The sequence below is a fragment of the Peromyscus leucopus genome, chromosome 22, assembly GCF_004664715.2.
Source record: "Peromyscus leucopus breed LL Stock chromosome 22, UCI_PerLeu_2.1, whole genome shotgun sequence".
Lineage (NCBI taxonomy): Eukaryota > Metazoa > Chordata > Mammalia > Rodentia > Cricetidae > Peromyscus > Peromyscus leucopus.
In genome coordinates, this window is record NC_051081.1 from 51729358 (window position 1) to 51749763 (window position 20406).

At 45.5% G+C, this 20406-nt stretch overlaps 1 protein-coding gene across 16 annotated transcripts in view; it reads right to left on the reverse strand.

The window, feature by feature from the left end:
• Window positions 1-20406, reverse strand: part of Myt1l (myelin transcription factor 1 like) — a 407242-nt gene that overhangs the window by 273075 nt on the left and 113761 nt on the right. For all 16 annotated transcript variants that reach the window (XM_028883146.2, XM_028883147.2, XM_028883137.2 and 13 more), the window contains exon 3: window positions 13023-13129. The gene's annotated coding sequence lies outside the window, so the exon portion shown is untranslated. The remainder of the gene's footprint in view (window positions 1-13022; window positions 13130-20406) is intronic.

The following is a 20406-nucleotide window of genomic DNA, read 5'->3' on the forward strand; positions in this document are numbered from 1 at the left end:
TGGCCTGAGCTCTCTGCTTCCAGACACACTAGCATGTAGGGACTGGTACTTCTCACTACCTCTATCATGGAGGGTCCTGACTCAGCCCCCATGCCTTCCTCATCATGGTAGAATGTAGGATCTGGAACTCTGAGCCAAAATAAGGCCTTCCTTCCTTAATTATTTCTGACGGGCTTTGTTCACAGTGGTGGGAAAAATAACCAATTAAAAATTGGATACCGAGATGTGGTTGGTGTGGCCGTGAAAACTCAACTGTGTGATTCTTAGGGTTTTGAAATGGTATGTGATGGATGACAGCAGCAGACTATTGGAGCCCTAGAATGCTGTTCTTTGGACTCACTGGTCCATTCCAGTGTGAATACAGATAGCATAGAGATGCAGAGTGTGAATACGTTGCTGAGTTTCAGATGGGAACGAGGCTGCGGGGGAACTAGGCTAGGGGCCACTCCTGTTGCATTCTAGCTAAGATTTTGTTTACTTTCTGTCCATGTTCTGAAAATTTGAGATGGGATTCAAAAGAAATGGACTAAATTATTTGGGAGAGGAAATTTCCAGATAGCATTACGCTTAGGCCGTGACATGATTGTTCCTTGTTTTTAGCCAGATTTATGGAGAGAAACAGAGTAAAAAGTGGAACAGAATGATGTAAAAGATGTACTGAATTATTTCTAGTTAAGTTACACAACAACTTGGATGTTCCAAGGTAACTTGCATTTGGGGAGAAGACAAGATGGCAGGAAAAGGCAGAAACGGGCTGGCTCACCCTGCAGTGTGGAGAAGAACCCTAGGGCTCTCCACCAGAGATACATGTGACCTTTCCATGAGTTAAAAAAAAAATAAAATCAAAGGCTAGAAGGTTTGTAGAGGGTTTTACTATACAGACATAAAAACATTTAAGGAAAGATGTCAAAAGAAGCGAAAGCAGAAGATGAACCGTATTTGTAGAGTCTCAGGTGACGAAACTGAATAATCCACAGCTCTATGGCTGGCTTGCTGGGTCCTTGGTAACCAGCTGGGATGGAGGTGGCGCACAGGAGCCTCAGAGAGGTCGAGCTCTGGGCAACTGTCTTCATTCCTATACATCAGCATTTGTGGCTCACTGATTAAAACATGCTCACACCCAGGCCCTTATCCTGAGAACTGAGATATTATAGGTGTTGAATGGGGAACACAACTCGGCTGCAGAGAAGAGAGCCCCACTGGAAGTCCTCATGTGTTCTGGTTACAGAACCTCTCTGCAAAGGGCAAGTCTAGGGCCAGCAGCCCAGGCCTGGCTAGCAGAAGCAGGCATCTCAGGTGACTCACTCCCTCAGGACATAGGCACATGGGCCAAAGTCCAAGTGCACAGACTAGGGCTCAAGAACAGAAGGTGGCATGTGGACCCACAGCTCGGTCAGCAAGCTCTGAGGCCCTGCCTGGTGTCGGATGTGTGGGCCACATTAAGGTTATCTTAATGTCATTTTGGCTGGGACAATAGCGTTGAGTCAGCATAAGGGGAGCAGGGTGAGAACACTTGTGTGACAGATGGACCTCTGTGGTCATGTCCTTGTCAGTCTTCCATGGGACAAACAGCAGAGCCACAGCTCTGTGCGCTGTCTGCGCTCTGTCCTCTCCTTGAGAGTACATAGATGTTCACAGTAGCAATTTTCTGTAATGGCCTGGGATCTGACATCTGAGGAAGACAATACTAAAGCCGGGCACCCGGTCCCATCTCTACGGCCCCCAAGAACCCTATACCATCCTCTCAGTACTTTAACGTTCAATGCCATCACCACAGCCCCTCTCATATGACCTGTACCACTCATAGCCTCCCACCATCCTGCACCATCCTACAGCCCCATCAGCATCCTATACCATCCCACAGCCGTTCACCCCACTGCACTATCTTCCAGCCTTACAAGCATCCTGTACCACCCCACGGCTCCCCAAGCGTCCTGCACCATGCTCATGGCCTCTCAAACATCCATCGTCTTCCCCACAGGCCCTGAACATGCAGCACCATTCCCATGCTCCCCATTCATCTTTCACTGTTCCACAGAGCACCCCATATGGCACTTTCTGCAAGGCCACAGATTCCAGATGCCAGAGCCACAAAGCGAGTGGCATCTGGTTTGAAATATCTAAGAAATAATTGTGCATCATGATGTGTGTGGCTGACTGCCTAAGTCAGGGTTACTTTTTAACATGGCTAATCCAGATCCTTGTGATCTTGATAGACACTTGGAACACCTTCTTTCAGGATCCTTGGCTCATTTGCACCTTTGTAGATACTTGGGGGTAACTTTGCTGTACTTCTACAAGCTCTTGAGTAGGAATCCTGCCCACGCTCCGCTTCATATGTGTCTGTGTTTGGGTGAATTACTCTTCTTGCCTGAGTTGCGTTAGTCTGTGGTCTGTCTGTCCATCTTTTTTCCTTCCTTCCCCCCTTTCTTTTTAACAAAAAATTTAGAAAAAAATGGAGGTTGGAGAGATGGCTCAGCGGTTAAGAGCACTGACTGCTGTTCCAGAGGACCCAGGTTCAATTCTCAGCACCCACATGGCAACTCACAACTGTCTGTGAAACTCCAGCTCCAGGGGAATCTGACACCTTCAGATCAATGCACACAAAATAAATTTAAATAATTTATTAAAAAATAATAATTTAAAAAATGATCTGTTTATTTTATGTTCTTTGGTGAGTGTTTTGCCTGCGTGCATGTCTGTATAAGGATGTCCGATCCCCTGGAATTGGGACTACCCACAGTTATGAGTTGCCATGTGGGTGCTGGGAATTGAACCTGGGTCCTTTGGAAGAGCAGCCAATAGTCTTAACAACTGAGTCATCTCTCCAGCCTCAGTGCCTATTTCCCATAGGGATAAATCAGCCACAGATTTGTGACAAAGCATTGTAAAGATTCATGTGTTTTTAAAGTGTTTCTTTAAATATTCACACTGATTTTCTCGTGTGTGTGTGTATGTGTGTGTGTGTGTTGTGTGTGTGTGTGTGTGTGGTGTGTGTGCATGCACACATGCATGAATATGTACCATGGTGTAAATGCATATTTGCAAGAGTCAGTTATCTCCTTTTCCCATGTGAGTTTCAGATCTCAAACTCAGGTCCTCAGGCTTGGTGGCAAGAGTCCTTACCCACTAAGCAATCTTGTCGGCCTGCATTATAAAGATTTATAGCTGAAAAAGATTTTATATAAACCCTATGCAGTAATAAATGAAGTTTAAGTAAAATAGCATAATGTGGCTTTACCATGCTATATTGTCGTGAGATCTGCCTCTACCATTGACTCAATCTGTCAAAGGGAACTTGGAGTCACCACATAACAAAGTAAATATGGCCCAGGATAAATTTTATGGAATTAACAAGAACAAAAGCAGCCTGGTGCCTACCATTTTCACTGAGGGAAATAGTGTTGTCTCCTTCAGGAGTTGTTACTCTTATAGGATGGTACTGAATGTAGCCAATTGTGGTGGTTTGAATGAGAAATGTGCCCCTAGGTTCACTTGGTCCCCAGTTGGTGACACCAGGGAGGGTATGAAACCCTCAGGAGGTAGAATCTTGGAGGAAGTATTTGACTGGCAATAGGCTTCAAGGGCTTCCTGTTTCTCCTCTTCTGCTTCTTGTGTGTGGATGAACATGTGACCAGCCAGTTTTCTGCCCTGACTCCCCACTGTGCTTTCCCACCATCCCTCTGGACCACAAGCCAAAATAAACCCTTTCTTTCTTAAGTCATGTTATCATGATATTTTCCCACAGCATTAGGATGTAACTAATACATCAGTGTAAGCACAGTGCTCCCTAGCACCAGGGGCACACTTTCAAGATTGGCCCAGGCCAATCACATGACCTTGCCCTTGGAAGTTGGCTCATTAAGCTCAGTGGTGCCTCGATGACTTTTAAGAGCTACCACTTTCAGCTGAACAGGTGTTGAAGACGTGGCCACTTCATATACACAGCTCCATGTTCTCTGTGCTTCTCCACCTGTCCTCGTCCCTCCTCCAGGTGGTTTGTGACTTTGGGTCTTTACCATGCTCAGCCCCCTCGGCTGTCACTCCCAGTGCTCTGCATTTCCTCCTGGCCACAGCCGAAGACTGTCCCTGTCCTTCCACGGAAGGCAGCTTAAGAACCACGAACAAGGTCACATGGGTAGCTGAGGTTTCAACGCCATCTTGAGTTTTGCTGGCTGTCCCAGGACAAAGCTCTAGCACAGCGTCTCTCACGTAAGAGCCACACATAGGAGCTGCTGAATAACTATCCTTCTATTTCTGTGTGAGAATGAGTCAGAAGAAATAATGTTCTTGAGGTATGGGGCATTTTTGAGTAGCACTCTCATAGCTGGTGGAAGGAGGAGACAGAGAGGGAATTTCCAGAACTATATACCACTTTAAAGCAGAGGGCTGTTCACGACTCCTGCTCTTGGATAGCACATCCCTGTCCACTCTTCACACCAGAATCCCACTGAGTAAAGTTGACCCCCATTTACCAGACAGCAGTACATCCTTGCAGCACCCTCACTGGGGAAAAGCATGTGCTGGCAACTCATCTGTGGCTCGTCATGAGTGCCAGATGCCATGGCCTCAGACGCCTATCCATCCTGCAAGCTGCTTTAGTCATCTGTTAATGAGGGGAGGCAGCTTGTTGGTGTTTCCATAAGGAGCCTCTGGGAGAAAGGTAGGCATCTCTCCAGGGAAATTAGGAGCAGAGCTCGCAAGCTCTACCCACTGAAAGACTCAGTTTGACATAATAACAAAGAAAGGGTGAAACACCCTCCCCACCAATGATATTTACATGACTATTTAAGAAACATGTTTTAAAAGAAAAATCCATATATTAGAGTTAACTTAGGATCTTATGGTCTATATTATGTTATTGTTAAAATGAAGTACATGAATCACTCATGTATGCACATATATAAGGAAGCAGAGATGTGTCCACTTAAACATGCACATACATACATGCTATAGATGCACCTCATACCACACATATGCATGCATTCACATATATGTGAAAACAGATGTGCACACCTTTACATGCATGTTCACATAATGTATGGAATACACACAATCATGCCCATCACACATGCCCACAAACATATAACACATATCATATATGTCCACATGCATAGTGCGTACATCTATGAAATTCATATGTGCTCACAAACTAGTTTTTGAGTCTTTTGAAAGCAGACTTCCCAAATCATGACAACATATAACTAAATACTTCAATATTTGTCCTCTAAGGGGGAAATATGATTATTTCCCTACATAATCTATGTGTTACTTTAACAAAAAGAAATTTAATGCACACACACACACACACATATATAAAACTCATGACCGATGTCATACCTCCCCAGCTGTCCATCTGTCCATCCATAGCTACTTTACTATGTAAACCACAGCTAAGCTACAAGGCACCTTCCCCTTTAGTGTCCTAAGGAATTTCTGCCGTGATTGTTTCCACTCCCATTCCACAGCTATTCCTTGAGTGTTATATTTTAAACCACTTTATTTAAATGAGTCGAGACTCTGCCCTTAAGATTATCACTCAATTATCAAGTAAGTGAATAATGTAATACGTAATCTCCTAATGAAGATTTTTGTAAATTGGGTTGTGAGTTAGAGTTTTAGGGATCAGAGCATGTGTGAGATGTGGGAGCTGCGGCGAAGGCAACCATGCATATACATGTTATTGGCCAAGATGATATCTCCCATCCTTTTATTTACTCTCCACTTCCCCTTTCCTTTCTTACTGCCATCCATCCATCCATCCATCCATCCATCCATCCATCCATCCATCCATCCATCCATCCATCCGTAGTGGGTAGCCATTCCAGCTTTGATCTGGAAGTTCCAACCCCCATTGAGGCTTTGGTAACTGTCACGTCTACAAGGCGGGGTCAAGAGAGGGCTCTGAAGACCCGAGATCTGTATGTGCCGCCTTCTCTTGGTTCCTGGACCCTGGACGCTAGAGGTAGACCAAGCAGAGTTCTCCAGAGAACACTGCTGGACTGCACTACATCTTTCCTAGACCCTGCAACCTACCTATCCCTTCATTTGTAAGTTTTGCCACTAAATAAACCTCCTTTTTAACTACGTGGAGTGGCCTTAATAATTTCACCAATATCTATCCATCCAACCATCCACCCATCCATCCACCCACCCATCTATCCAACCATCCACCCATCCACCCACACATCTATCCATCCACCTACCCATCCATCCACCCATCCACCCATCCATCCACCCACCCATCCATCCATCCATCTTCCTTCCTCCATCCTTTCCTGCTTCCCTTCCTCCCCTTTTTTCTCTCCTTCCCCTCCCTCCCTCTTTTCTATCTCCATAGCCTGACCTCACTCTCCCCCTTCCTTTCCCTCCTATTTCTCCCACCTCTCCCACATTCCTCTATCCTCATCCCACAATATGGCCATCACCACCATGCCTTAATTTATTCCTGCATTCAGATAAATTTGAGTCTGTACACCAACAATCAGTGTCAAACAGGATTCTGATGACATCCCTGTGGCCTGATGATCCCTGAGGGAGCCACTGTGTCTCCTGTTTTGGGGCCAGAGTTCAAGTCCAGACTCAGCATTCAGGAGCTCTGCTGGTTTCTTATAGAGAAAGGTGAGCTGCTCCCATCTGTGAACTCAGAGGGTGTGAGGGGCACATTAGGGGACTTGCTTGAAAACACTTCTGGGTTTCTTATAAAGTTTGTTTTGACTAAGAGATGCATTTGCATGTTTCAAACATAAAAAAGCAAGCGATGAATGAAGAAAAACAATGAGAAATTTCCCTCTGGATCCTGAATCGTCTGCAGAAACACACACACACACACACACACATTTCTGCTTGCTCTTTGTCACTACTAGATGCTTTATGCAAATATAAGCAAATACACACATGTGTGCAGCCATAGCCTTTACTTCTCTTCTGCATCTTGCATTTTTCTTTGACAAAATGTCCTTGAAATCCTCCTGCCGTGGCTCACAGCGCACTGCTTCATTTTTGACACAGCTGCGAAGTAAGTGAAGGCACTTTGATTGGAAAGGCTAAGCACACAGCATGGATATAAATCAGGGTGGCTCTGCCTCAGTCTTTTATGGTAAAGCCTGTGTGTCTTGGTTCTTCATGAATAGCAATGAGAGGGCCTGGGCTGTGTGCAGCCATAGAGCTACATGGTTCAGGCACCGCTGTGTGGAATGCTAACCGCCCTGTGACGTGGCACCTTACCACTATTTCAATACAAACTGATGTGGTGAGAGGTGAGTGTAGGCTCCTCCCACCCTCAGGATGCTGAGTGCTCTGAACACTTCTTTATCCTAGGTCTTCCCAGATCACAGCTTTATCTTTTATCACACATTTCATGCCCTCACTGAGAGCGCTGGTCTACCTGGATCCTGTCCAGGTTTTTTTTTTTCTCCCCATAGGCTCTCATCCCTATCTCTCATGCTGTAGCTCAGCTACAATTTCTCCTTGTTATACAACTACATATGAACTCATGGTAGCGCCTTTGCTTGGCTCCCACAGAATTATTTTACATCCTCCTGATTCCCTAGCACCTGCCAGCAAGATGGGTAAGCCCAGGATTTGGGCTTCTTCTATGGAGTAGCCTCCAGAGACATTCCCATTCTCCTGCTTGGGCACACACTCTACCTGTCACTTTAGACACTCTTCCCCCCCCCCCATGGTGTGGTTAGCTTTTTAATGTATACATTAAAACCTCCTCCCACTCCATGGTTTATCATCAACAGCTCTTCAGCAGAATTTTGGTTCCATTTCCCTGTCTAATATCTTGTATGCCATGCTGGCTTGAAGACACCAAACAGATGCATGACATACAATTGTGTATGAGAGAGACTTTTGGAATAATTTATCTAGAGATGTTTTATTATAAAAGAAGAGAACCATCTATTTAATTCAGTTATAGACAATCTTCCCTCTCTTCATGTACTACTGCAAAAAGCAATGAGTCAAAAAACTCAAGAAATAGGGGAGCTTCAGTCAGTGGATCAGCAGATGCATGTCCAGATCTCAGGACCTGTACTATGCATGTGCTCAAGGCCACACCTAGGTGATGAGAGAAAGCTCCAGGTGGGGAGAGAAAGTCAAGCCTCACATTAAGGGGTGCACTGTGTTCTAATGGCATTAGGGGTTGGAGCAAGTGAGGAAAACACCCCAGAGAAAGGTGAGAGTAAGAACTACGACTCCTTTGCCCTTTGCCCTTAGCTACAGACATCTATTAGAGAGATGGTCAGAGGATTGGTATCCTACTATTCACACTAGTGATGCTCATCAGTGGTCATTCCCCCAGCTCCTCTTAGTGAGGAACTCACAGTAGCAGCTATCTCACTGTGAAATCATTCATTCATTGCTGAGCTCAATCACCCACACGACATAGGGAGTGAGCCACAGACTAAGGGCTAGACCACAGATAAGCCATGTTTCTTCCTGCAGGAGCTCCCAGCTCTACACAGGTCTCCTCGGCCTGGGAACGCTGGGATAACAGAAGCAAGACAGAGTGTGAGATGCATGTGGTATGGGCTACTCACTCCACAGGCAGGCCTCCCCCAAGATGTTTCTTTATAGAACCTGCAGTGACCAGATTCTCCTCCCGAACAGCCTTCCAAGAGCTCTGGGCACCAGGTGGTGACTCACTCATAGGTTCTCCTCCATCTACCCTCATCTCAGACACAGCACAGAGGCTGGAAATGGCTACTACAGTCTGTGTTTCACGAATCAGCCTTGTGCTCTGTAGACGTTTTTTTGTTGCTAACAATAAATGACTATTATCCTTTTGTGCATGGGGGCAACTGAGGCTCAAATTACATGAAGCAAAAGCAAAGGTCAGTTCCCTGGTCTGACTTCTTGGGACACACTACCCAAATATCTGCAGGGTGTTGTGCTGCCCTGTGTCTGGAAGCCCCTTCTTCTTGTGGGAGAGTGACAGCAGCATGCCCCGTAGGTTGTTTCCCCCACTCAGGCGCTGCATGGAGCTGTTCTGAAATAATCTAGGATGTGTTGCACACAGACCCCACCCCCGCCCCCTCAGCAGGGAAGTCAGCTGGTGATCTGTGTTTCCATCAAAAACGTGCTTCAAATCCTTATTCCCAATAAAACAGCCTTTGAAAATAGTCTACAGTATCCTATCAAGTCCTTCCTGAAATTAACCCTTTTATAAAGCTTGTGATACACGAGCATTTGAAATAACTCTCTTTTGTGTCTGGCATTTTATTTTCTTTCTGATTGTTTTCTTATTGTACAGCACTTGGGGAAACAGACTGGGTGAACTGTGTTACATCAAGTCTTCATACCGCCCTGCATCGCAGCCCGGCTCCTGCACTGTCCCAGGGCCACTTGCACAGGTGTTGTCAGCTTTTCTAGGCTTGTGCTCATGTGTGGTGTGTGGTTCATGTGGCCATTCTCCTGCCTGGGTTCCAGAGTCATGGGGGCTAGCTTCACTTATGTAAGGGTTAATCCTCATTGTTACTTGAAAAGATTTGGAATCACCTAGGAGACACACCCCTGGACATGTCTGTGAGGAAGTTTCCAGAGACATTTCACGGTGGAAGAAGCTACACCAGGGTCCCAGTGTGAATAACAAAGGAAAAAGAGAGAGCCAGCTGAATTCCTTCATTCTCTGCTTCCTGACTACAGACAGGATGCAACTTCTGCCTTCATGCTATCTCTCTTCATATAATCCGTGCTCCTCTGAGCTGTGATCAAAATAAAGAGCTCCCTTGCTCTTGTCAGTTGCTTTTACAGCAGTGAGACACGCACCTGGGGGATCTCAAGGTGGTAGGCAGAGTGGTGTTGCCATGGAAATGCTAGGAACTCCTCTCTGTGGATTTTGTAGGCTTCCTGAAGCCCACTTGGTTTCCACAGATTGTGGAATTTACAGCAGCTACTGGCTCATGCTGGGACCTGACTCACATGCCTTGTGACAAGAAAGAGCCTGTGATGGACATACTCCCAACACATTGGACTCTGGAGTCTGTAAGGGAGGATAACATGAGGCACCTACCTCAGACACCAACAGAATTGTTAGCATTTCTGATGTTGCCTTCTTGCCATCCAGACACATTTGTCATCCTTTTGCAAATAGAGTTTTCTTGGGATCAGCCCTGCCTGGTTGGTCTAGTACTGTCTGTGGCTCATTTTGTACAATGGCAGTGACTGCTAGCCTTAGAGACTCTGAGGGCACAGCCCCTAAAACGTTTACTCTTTGCCTGTGCTATTTTATTCCCCCAACATGAGAGACAACACCGGAGGTGTCTACTTATAAAGAAGAAAGGTTTTCTTTAGTTACAGTCTGGAGATGTCAGTTGGTGACTGACTGGCCCTTAGCTTTGGCTCTATAGTGAGGTGGTTTGTCATGATGGAAGCAAATGGAAGAGAGAGTCCATTCACCACATGGTCAAGACACAATAGAGTAAAAGGACGGCCTTGAGTTCTTCCCTCCCCATAAGGGCATACACCTGTAGCATCATGTTTACTGTTCAGGTAGAGCACATGAATCATACACACACATGAACGTGAATGCCACCTGAAGACACACTTGTACAAAAGTGGAAATGGTACAGACACGTAATCTCTGCAAGCTCAACACACACTTATACTCATTGGACCTCTTGATAGCACACACTCCCAGTGACCCAGCTTTGGAAAGATCTGTCTTGCTACAGCACATGGGCTGGAGGTTCCAACACACAGGCCTTTGGGAAACCTAAGATCTGGGCCATGGCACTGGTGCCTAAACAACACGGTCTGTCACCCTGAGCTGTGCTACAATCGCCCACAGACTGTGGTCTTGTTCATGATCACATGAACACGGACATTTTGTTTCTGGGCTAGAGGAAGGATTATCATAAATCTAAGGACTACAAGAGGAGAAGACCTTCTCAAAAGACCAAGCCAACCAAATAACAAACAAACATCATCCCACCCCACAATTCCTGAAGTCACGGTGTAGCTGGTCATGTCCTCTGCCCTTTATGGTGATATTTTATTTGTACTGAAATGTGATTTTATTTGTATGTTACTAAATAAAGTTACCTGGGTGTCAGAGCTAATAGCAAGCCATCACAGAAGCTGGGCCGTGGTAGTGCCACGCCTTTAATCCCAGCTCTTGGAAGGCAGAGCTAGGCAGATCTCTGTGTGATCAAGGATACAGCCAGCATGGAGACACATGCCTTTAATCTCAATACCAACCATAGAAGACCTGGAGGTCTGTACAGACAGGTAGTGACGAGGCAGTCATGTGGTTGGGTTTACAACCAATGAGAAGGCAGAACAGAAAGTCTTTATAAAGACAAACACACAGGAAGTAGTTCTCTGGGCTGAAGAGGATAGCTGCTGAGTGAAGGGTAAGGCTCTTAGCTCTGACCTCTTGGGCTTTCATCTTTGCATTGGTTCTGTGTTTCTTATTGAATAAGATGGTGACTTCTACAGTCCTTTCTGAAAGTCCATTCGTGAACTTCACCTCCAGTCACCACCAAAGCCAGCGTGAGAGGCAGTTCACAGGCACTGAGGACCGAATGGCACCACCCTTGTGAAATACAGGTACTTGTTGGGCTTCTGACTGGGTCTAGAAATCATGAGCCCTCACACCCAGGATGGTCTGCTAACCCAGGGTCTGCTTAGCTAGTCACATGATGTCATAGGAAGGTCATGAGAACAAGGCAGGGAGAGATTAGAGGCCTTAAGGACCACAAGGATGTTTTCTTCTTTGAGCAAGTTCAATTTGCTCTACCTCCCCAAGATATATCTTGCAGAATCAAAAAGACGTCCCTGGCTGTGAGCCTGTAGAAGGCCAAGTTCATTAGCACGTAGATGGGCTGCTCTTTCGAAACTATCTCTTTATTTTTTGATGCTTTGTTTACTTTCCAATGAGATTTGTATTGAACACTTTTAATTAAACTACATTGATAATCTTCATTTAAATGGGAACTTTTATTCCATTTAAAAATACCAATTTAATAGAGATTCATTAAAATATGACTTAGATATAAAAAAAAATAGTCCACAAAGCTGCCTCATCACTAAACTCAATGAGACCTGACAGAACCTAAAATTCAGAAATGTAACTGATTTTAAAGCTGAGTATGAGTTAACACTCAGCCTGAACAGGGTTTGTTGTGCCCGCCCCCCCCCCTTCCACCTTTTATTTTTTTTAACTGCAAGGAAATGTACAATTAAACGTAATGCTTTCCCAGGCTGAAACAATGAACACACTGGGTTTCTTCAGGGGAAACGAGTGGGGTGTAGAAGGGAAAATAACAGAAACGACTGTGACCTCTTCCTGCAGTTCACAAAGCTCTTAAAGACGGCAGCCCCACCAGGCTGCAGCATATGGGAGTCAGTCGCAGCCTCTCGTCTCCATGGAGTGGGACTGGAGTTCCATCACCAGACAGGCAAATGGGGTAGTTGGCAGACAAACAAATTACTATTGCACTGTGAACCTGAACATGTAGACCAGAGTTTTCCACACGGGGCATCCTGAACAACTGCCGCTTTACTGGCATCCCTTTTCTCCAACAGAGATGCATGAACACAGTACCAGAGACTGAAGCAAGGCCACACTGCACATGCCCAGAGATGGAGGCTGGGCTGGTTCTGAGGTCTGGGTCTAACCTCTGGCTCTGACACCTGACAGTGAACCCTTGACAGCATTCCTCACCACCGATCCCTCCTGATCCGACCCTCTAGGCCAGGATTTGTGAACTCAAAACATGGCTTCTTGTGCTTGAATGTGGAACCTGTTTGCAATGATTGTTTAAAGGAAACACAGTCTTATCCTCTCACCATCGTGGCCCGAGGACTCCTCACAGCACCTACAGGGTGCTATGGGCTCCCGTCATGACACCATGTGTAACTTCAGTATCAAGAACAGCAGCACACACCGTCCCATTTAACAGCAAATGCTCTGTGTGCATGAAATGGCTGTGCTGGGAAATGGGTGGTGTAATTTCTGTCCCCACAGGCTCTGAGGGGCAATGCACAGCATCCAGTGGGAAAAGACTTGGTACCTGAGTTCACTCTCTGGGTTCTCTTCGGACCAGTGCCGTTGGCTCCCGCCACAGGACTCAGAAATGCCAGCTGGATATTGTCACCAATTCGTCCTGGCGGTCATCTCCTAAGGAACAGAACAGCAAGAAGGACATGGTTGCTGACAGGGAGCAAAGATGGACACTGACACTTAAAACAGCCAGGTTGAAAGACAGGCATCCACAAGACGACGTCTTTAGAATCCTTGATTTTTAAACCACTTTTAAACCTTTAAGTCCAGGGAGGTGACTCTGTGCTTAAAAGGCACTTACCACTGAGCTTGATGACTGGAGTTGGATTCCTAGGAGAGAACTGACTCCCACAAGTACATTGTGGCAACTCCTCCCCCCACAAACGAACAGATAAATACATGTAAAAAAATGATTTAGTTGATTCACTTTGAAACCCAAGTTATTTGCCTGATTTTAAATACATGCCCCTGTTTGGGCTAAAGCTAAGTGCGCATAATACTCAGACCAATTCCAAGCACTCTGTGCAATTATTACCCTTCCTCACGACTTTGATGATATTAAGAAACCAAGCAATAGGTGAAAATATTTTATATGTTAATTTCTTGGAAACTAGGCCCCCCCCCATCATAACAAAATATAGTCTGCTGATGCCCCAGGAGACTTCCACATGTCACCATGCTTTATCTTTAACACAACAAAAGAAATTATCTTCATGAGTAGAAATTTAGAATATATCTTATTAACTTTATCTAATATTGTCTTGGTTCTGACTTTTGAATACCTAGATTATTTCAAAGAATATCGTCAAAGGAAGAACTCATTTGAGAGGGAGAGAGAGAGAGAGAGAGAGAGAGAGAGAGAGAGAGAGAGAGAGAAACAGAGGGAGAGAGCTGGGGAGGTAGGTGTCTGGTTGGTGAAGCCATTGTTTCTGATGCTAAGCTCCAATTCAGAGGCCTCATTAAATCCAGTCTATGGCAATAACAGCCGAGGTGTTAATGGGCGGCAGTGAAGTGTGTCAGGGAATGAAGAGACCCTCAGGGCTCTCCAGTTTGCATCAGCCACACACAGCAGCGTTACCATAAATCCTCTAAAAGACACTACGCTCCACTTCTCACAGGCTACCTGGAGATAAGTCAGCATTCAGAGTGCTCAGCCACAGGACTAAGAGGCCAACACCATCCCCTACATAATACACGCTGGTGTGTAAAGCATTGCTGGAGCAAATTCTCCAGGCAAAGGACAGATCAATCTGGAAATGCCATGTGGGGCTCAGATTACCCACCACCCAAATCCGGCTGAAAACTGGAATGATAAATGGTGATGTATTGTAGGTCTAGAGCCGTTAGTCTGCAAAGATTATGCTACATGCCTAAACATGTTAAGTTGTAGTGCTTTAGTATGGATTTCTCTTATCTATCGTATTCAACACTCTCAAGTATGCACACAAGCACAGATGATTACACAACTCACAAGCCAGCACACACTTTCATATACCTATATATACCTACACACTCATGTATACACAGTTACATGCATATCTCACAATATACATACTAACATACCCACACACACACATGCAGAGGCACAGATACTCTCACATGCAAACTCAAATACAGGTCTGCTTGAAAATGTACACACATGTGCACAATACAATGTCCCCATGCACACACATACTCATAGGTACATACATGCACACATATGCAAACGTATACATAGGTACACAAATGCATATACCAATACATGCCTGCCCTCACAGATACACCACACACACACACACACACACACACACTATGTGTATATACACATGCATACGATACAAATGCACGCAGTACTTCTGTTTCCTCAACAATGACTGCTCCTTTATTTACAGTGCATTTGCACACATAACTTATACACAGCAGTGGGGCAGTGGCAAACATCCAAAATGCCACCAATCAGTCCCCTCCAGGAGCCAGTTACTCAGGCATTCCTCCAGAAGAACCAACACCTTCTCTGTCCTTGGTCTTAGACACTGACCACTGCAGCTCAGAATCCAGAACCTCAGTCTTACAAGACAGAGTAGCCAGAGTTCAGAGCCTCCCCATCCATGGTTCTGGCTCTCAACAGCGGAGGGGGTATCTCTGCAGTCTGGGTCCTGGATCTTTTGTGCAACTGGTATCTGTTTTCAAGGTCAGATTATGGGAAGGTGCTTAGCACACACACTCTTTTTGAGGTTCCTGATTTTTAAGGGACATCACTGCTCTTTTCAAGGATACGATGGCATCATAGAACCTGGCTGAGCCAGCAGTGGTGGGAAGCCTTCTGAAAAGCAGAACCATTGAAGTTCACTTTCCCTACCCAACACACACGGCACAGGGCTAAATTTAAGATTTATCCTTTAGCATCTATCTTAGTTAGGGTCACTATTGCTGTGATGAAAGAGCGTGAGCAAAGCAAATTGGGGAGGAAATGGTTTATTCAGCTTATGCTTCCACATCACTGTTTATCATCAAGGGAAGCCAGGATAGGAACTCAAGCAGGGCAGGAACCTGGAGGCAGGAGCTGATGCAGAGGCCATGGAGGGGTGCTGCTTACGGGCTTGTTCATCATGGAGTGTTCAGCCTGCTTTCTTATAGAACCCAGGGTCAACAGCCCAGAAATGGCTCCACCCACCATGGGCTGGGCCCTCCCCCGTTGATCACTAATTGAGAAAATGCCCTACAGGCTTGCCTACAGCTGGACGTTATGGGGGCATTTTCTCAACTGAGGCTCCTTTCTCTCTGATGCTCTAGCTTGTACAAAGTTGACATAGAACTAGCCAGTACAACCCCTCAGACTTTTCCCCAGAATCCCCGATGCCCTGCTGTGTACGTGGCATGAATGGCTGGCCAGGAAGCTGTTTCCTGCAGGAAGCAGAGATGCTGGTTCGAGGTGTTTCTCCTGTTCGGTTGGTTCAGACACATTTGACGCTCTGAGCATTGGTCGAGCGGCATTAGGAACTAGGAATCTGGAATGCTTTCTGCCTCACAGTGCTTCTAAAGGAGCCCTGTTAATAGCAGCAATAATGAGCCCCTCCCAGCGGGAAGTATTCCCTGCTCTGCCTCTACTCCTAGGACCCTTCAGCAGGTACCGGCACCTGACTTTGTGCACATTTAGCCCTGCAGGTCTGGCTTGCCTAAGGATTCTCGTAACACAAACAGCTTTTGTATAAGAAACTCCGTCTATGATAAAGTGTGTGTGAGCTACCATCACAGCATCGCTTCCACTCCAGTGGAAATGATTTTAGCTTTTGAAATTTTCCTTCTTCAAAGTTCTGCATGAGCTAGGCTAAAACATGAGGGACATGTTTTGACAGTACATCTTCCTCGGGCTTGCAACACTGAACAATAAGAGCCAGACAACTGCCTGCCAGCCCTCGCGCAGCCGAGCGAAGAGTAGACTCCTCCGCTGAGTGAGGTGGAGTTAATGATGAGACCTCATGAGATACAGCCCAAGGACTCTATCCTCAGCATGGTTTGCTTGCCTAGACTGGTGTCTCAGCACCATCTGGACCTGAAAGGCAATTTCCAACAGGACTTCCTTATAGTTTCGTGGTCACGTCTGGAGTCCAGATGGTGGACAGGAAGCAGCGTGTCCCAGCTGCCTGTGGTGGGCAGCCCTGGTTGATGGCACATCCCTATGACTTGCACACACGTCTCTGCCTCCTCTCCCCATGCATCTACTGATAGAAGGACCATACTCTAGGGCAGCATGAGGGACCTCTACTAACAACTTGTGTGAACTCTCTGGCTCACCATCCTCCCTGCAGGCATAGGGTGTGTTTCCCTTCATGCCAAGTTACCCATATGTTAGGAGCCCCACTCCCATGCTTACTTACACTCTGTGCTTTAGAACAGCTTGTGGGAAGATAATTCATTTTCTTATGTCTATGAAATTCAAAGTATGTCCACTTCCAGATTTTCAAAAGGGAAGGGAAGGAACCTTTGCAGAAAATAAAGACTATAATAAGCCAGGAAGTCACATGACAACAGAAGTAATAGATGATGACATCTTAAAGAGAAACAACAGGACATCAGAGAAAGCAGAGCTATATCAAAACTCTCCTTACCATTTTTAAATGCCACACACCTTATTGCATGTGATTAGAGTCCAAATCAACTTTGGACTCTCAGATTTGCTCACAGAATGCGGTATTTTGAGTGTGGATATGCATTTGGGCAATTCAGAGAGTCCAAACCTCATTGCCATGTGCAGATTTTCCCATCACACCACACTAATTTTGCTCTGATTGCCATCACAAAATATCCAGCAAAAGCTTCTTGGGTGAGAGGAGGCTTAGTTTAGCTCACACTTCCATGCAGAGACCATCACAGCAAGGAACTCACAGTGGCAAGAGCTTGAAGCTGTGAGTCATAGCCACGGCCGAGAGCCGAGAGAGCATGAGCTCACGTGTGCTCGTCTGAGCTCACTTTGCTTTCTCTTTGTTCAGTCCGGGGCTCGGTCCATGGTCAGAACACTGTCCAGGAATGGATTTGTGTGAGGAGAATTCTGAGTGCTTGTGAGAACACTCCAAAATACCAGACAAGAGTCCTGTGACCTCATTTTCTTCCAAACAGGGAATTGTTCTTGGAATGTGTTTGCATGTGCCTCCCAGGTGTAGCAGATAGGAGTGAGTTTACTTCAGATTACCCATTATTGCTTGCTGCTGTTATTCAGTTAAATGTTTAAAGTATCCTTTATATGCCTCCATGGAAAAACATGTTTTTGCCACGTGCAGCTTGTCCTTGTGATTGTCTACAGCTTGAACTCATGAGAACTTTACTCATGTGATTTCGCTTAACTTTCAGAGTATAAATTGTCTGGGGCTCTGAATAAAGTTGGCTGTTGCGTAAGACTTATCGGCTCCATCCTCCCAGGTCCCACCCCCTCTAGAGAGGTGACAGTCCATGAAATGGTGCTATACACCTTCTGGGTAGATCCTTCTAACTCAGTTAATCCCATTAAGAAAATCCCTCACAGACATGCCCACAGGACAACCCAATCTAGGTCGTTCCTTACCTGGGCTTTCTAGATTGTGTCAAGTTGACAGAATTAAGCACATTATAATAGCCTCCCTGGGCCCTGGGCAGGATTGGTGCTGACAACAAAGCCCTGATTTAGTGAGGGACCCTCGTTCCAACTGATAATACAAAGGACACCAGTGCTCAGAGTGTTCAGTGTGTAGGTATCTATAGATATACACACATCCCATGTGTAACCTGCCAGCTAGATTAAGATGTGTCCCGCAGACCTCTATTCACAGTCTCCATCTTGTGGTAATCTCAGTACAGATACAGAAAAGGACTCTTGAGCCCACAATGGTGTGGCCAGAGCAACCAGGACCCTTAGTGCCTAGGATGCGATATCAGAGGCTTTATCCTGTCTATGGGGTATGGTAGAGGCCAGGCAAATGCACTCTCAAGCAGGTTTAAGCGGGTCTAAATGGAACACCCTTGTCAGGAATTTGGCATCATGTACACTAATTTTGAATATGCATGTGCTGATTTCACAATTTTAGCTCCTGGTGTCTACCAAATATGTTTTAGTCACACGTGTGCATAAATGCATGTTAAAATTGTCATTACAATATTGCATATAATAAAAGAAAAAAATCTTGAGTGCTGAACCAATGCAACGATTCTAGCTGAAACATGATTCTAGAACTGATCCCTGTGTAACAGGCAAGACGACGCGAGGCTGATGCAGTGCAAACCATAGCCTAACCCTGCTGAGGCACAGCACACAAACCAGCATCCAGTGCTGTCCCCTCATGCATCTGTGAGTCACACACATATGTGCAGCCTGCCAACGAGGGTGGGTCATGCCTACCACTTCCTGTAGATGACCCTAATGACTTAAATTTTTACTATAAAAGTAAATTCGTGTGTATAAAAGTAAATTTATTTGTGTAACAGACTAAAATGATCATATAGCCGTTCATCATTGATGAGCTTAGGTTAAGAATAGCTTAGGTTAAGAATTTATGCTTTGGGGCTGGAGAGATGGCTCAGAGGTTAAGAGCACTGACTGCTCTTCCAGAGGTCCTGAGTTCAATTCCCAGCAACCACATGGTGGCTCACAACCATCTGTAATAGGATGTGGTGCCCTCTTCTGGCCTGCAGTCATACATGCTGTATACATAATAAATAAATCTTTTAAAAAAAAAAAAGAATTTATGCTTTGGAGTTGCCACCGGGCAGTGGTGGTGCACGCCTTTAATCCCAGCACTCAGGAGGCAGAGCCAGGTGGATCTCTGTGAGTTCAAGGCCAGCCTGGGCTACCAAGTGAATTCGAGGAAAGGCGCAAGGCTACACTGAGAAACCCTGTCTTGTAAAACCAAAAAAAAAAAAAAAAAAAAAAGAATTTATGCTTCCAACATTCTATGATCATAACATGACACTCAAACCATTCACTGCCGCTAAGTGTAGTTTAAGATTGGTCCTAGGGTCTATCGTTATGTACATACCAGGAAACATCACACTAAGGAAATCACTGTGAGGCTCTACTAGAGCATTGCAGTCTATTCTTCCAGATTAAACAAAATGATACAGGTGATTAAAAACAGAAGTAATTAAAGCTAAGAATAATCAGCTCTGGGGTACACTCCCATCCTCTGTTTTGGGTATTGTGGCAAGGAGAGGAGACTTGGCTTTTCATGTCATCATGGACTCCATACATGGAGAGTAAGGACTTATCTCCAAGACACTGTGCTAGCAGTGGACATGTTTGAGAACATAATAACTCTTCATGCAGAACGTGAGAGGTAAAGATGATAGAAGCCAAAGAGGACTAGCTTGGGTTGTGTTCATCCTATCTCATGGATGGTGTGTGGTTGTGTCAATGTAGAGGAGATGAATCTTATGCACAGGCTGATGACCAGCTGTGCCAGCACTTCACTCTGGAAGTGATCCATCAACCCACTAACCTGTCTACGTGTGGTGCCCTTGGGCAATGGATGGACCAAATAGTTGTCCCTCCCCCTGAATCTACAGCTTCACAAGAAGTATTACCCAAACAAACCCAAACCAGGGGACTCTGGCATTGTTTGTCTTCCTTTCTTTCCTTGGAAGCCCTTGGGTTCGCATCATGATGCCCTCCTTGGTTGAGCTCTCCTCACCTCCACACCTGTTCCTCAACTGTCTCTTATTCTTCTGATGTCCTTAGGAATATCTCCGTGCCATTGTCTGTGTCCTATCACACAGTCACATGATCACTATAGTAACTATTATCACATTACATTTCTCACACTTGTATCACAATTTAAAATTTAAAGTGATTTCACATCTGAACTTGTGGACAAATTCTTGCCAATTACACAGGTGAGGAGATGCACCCACGAGGCAGCAGACAGGCAGGACGGGAGCAGAGCTGGGAC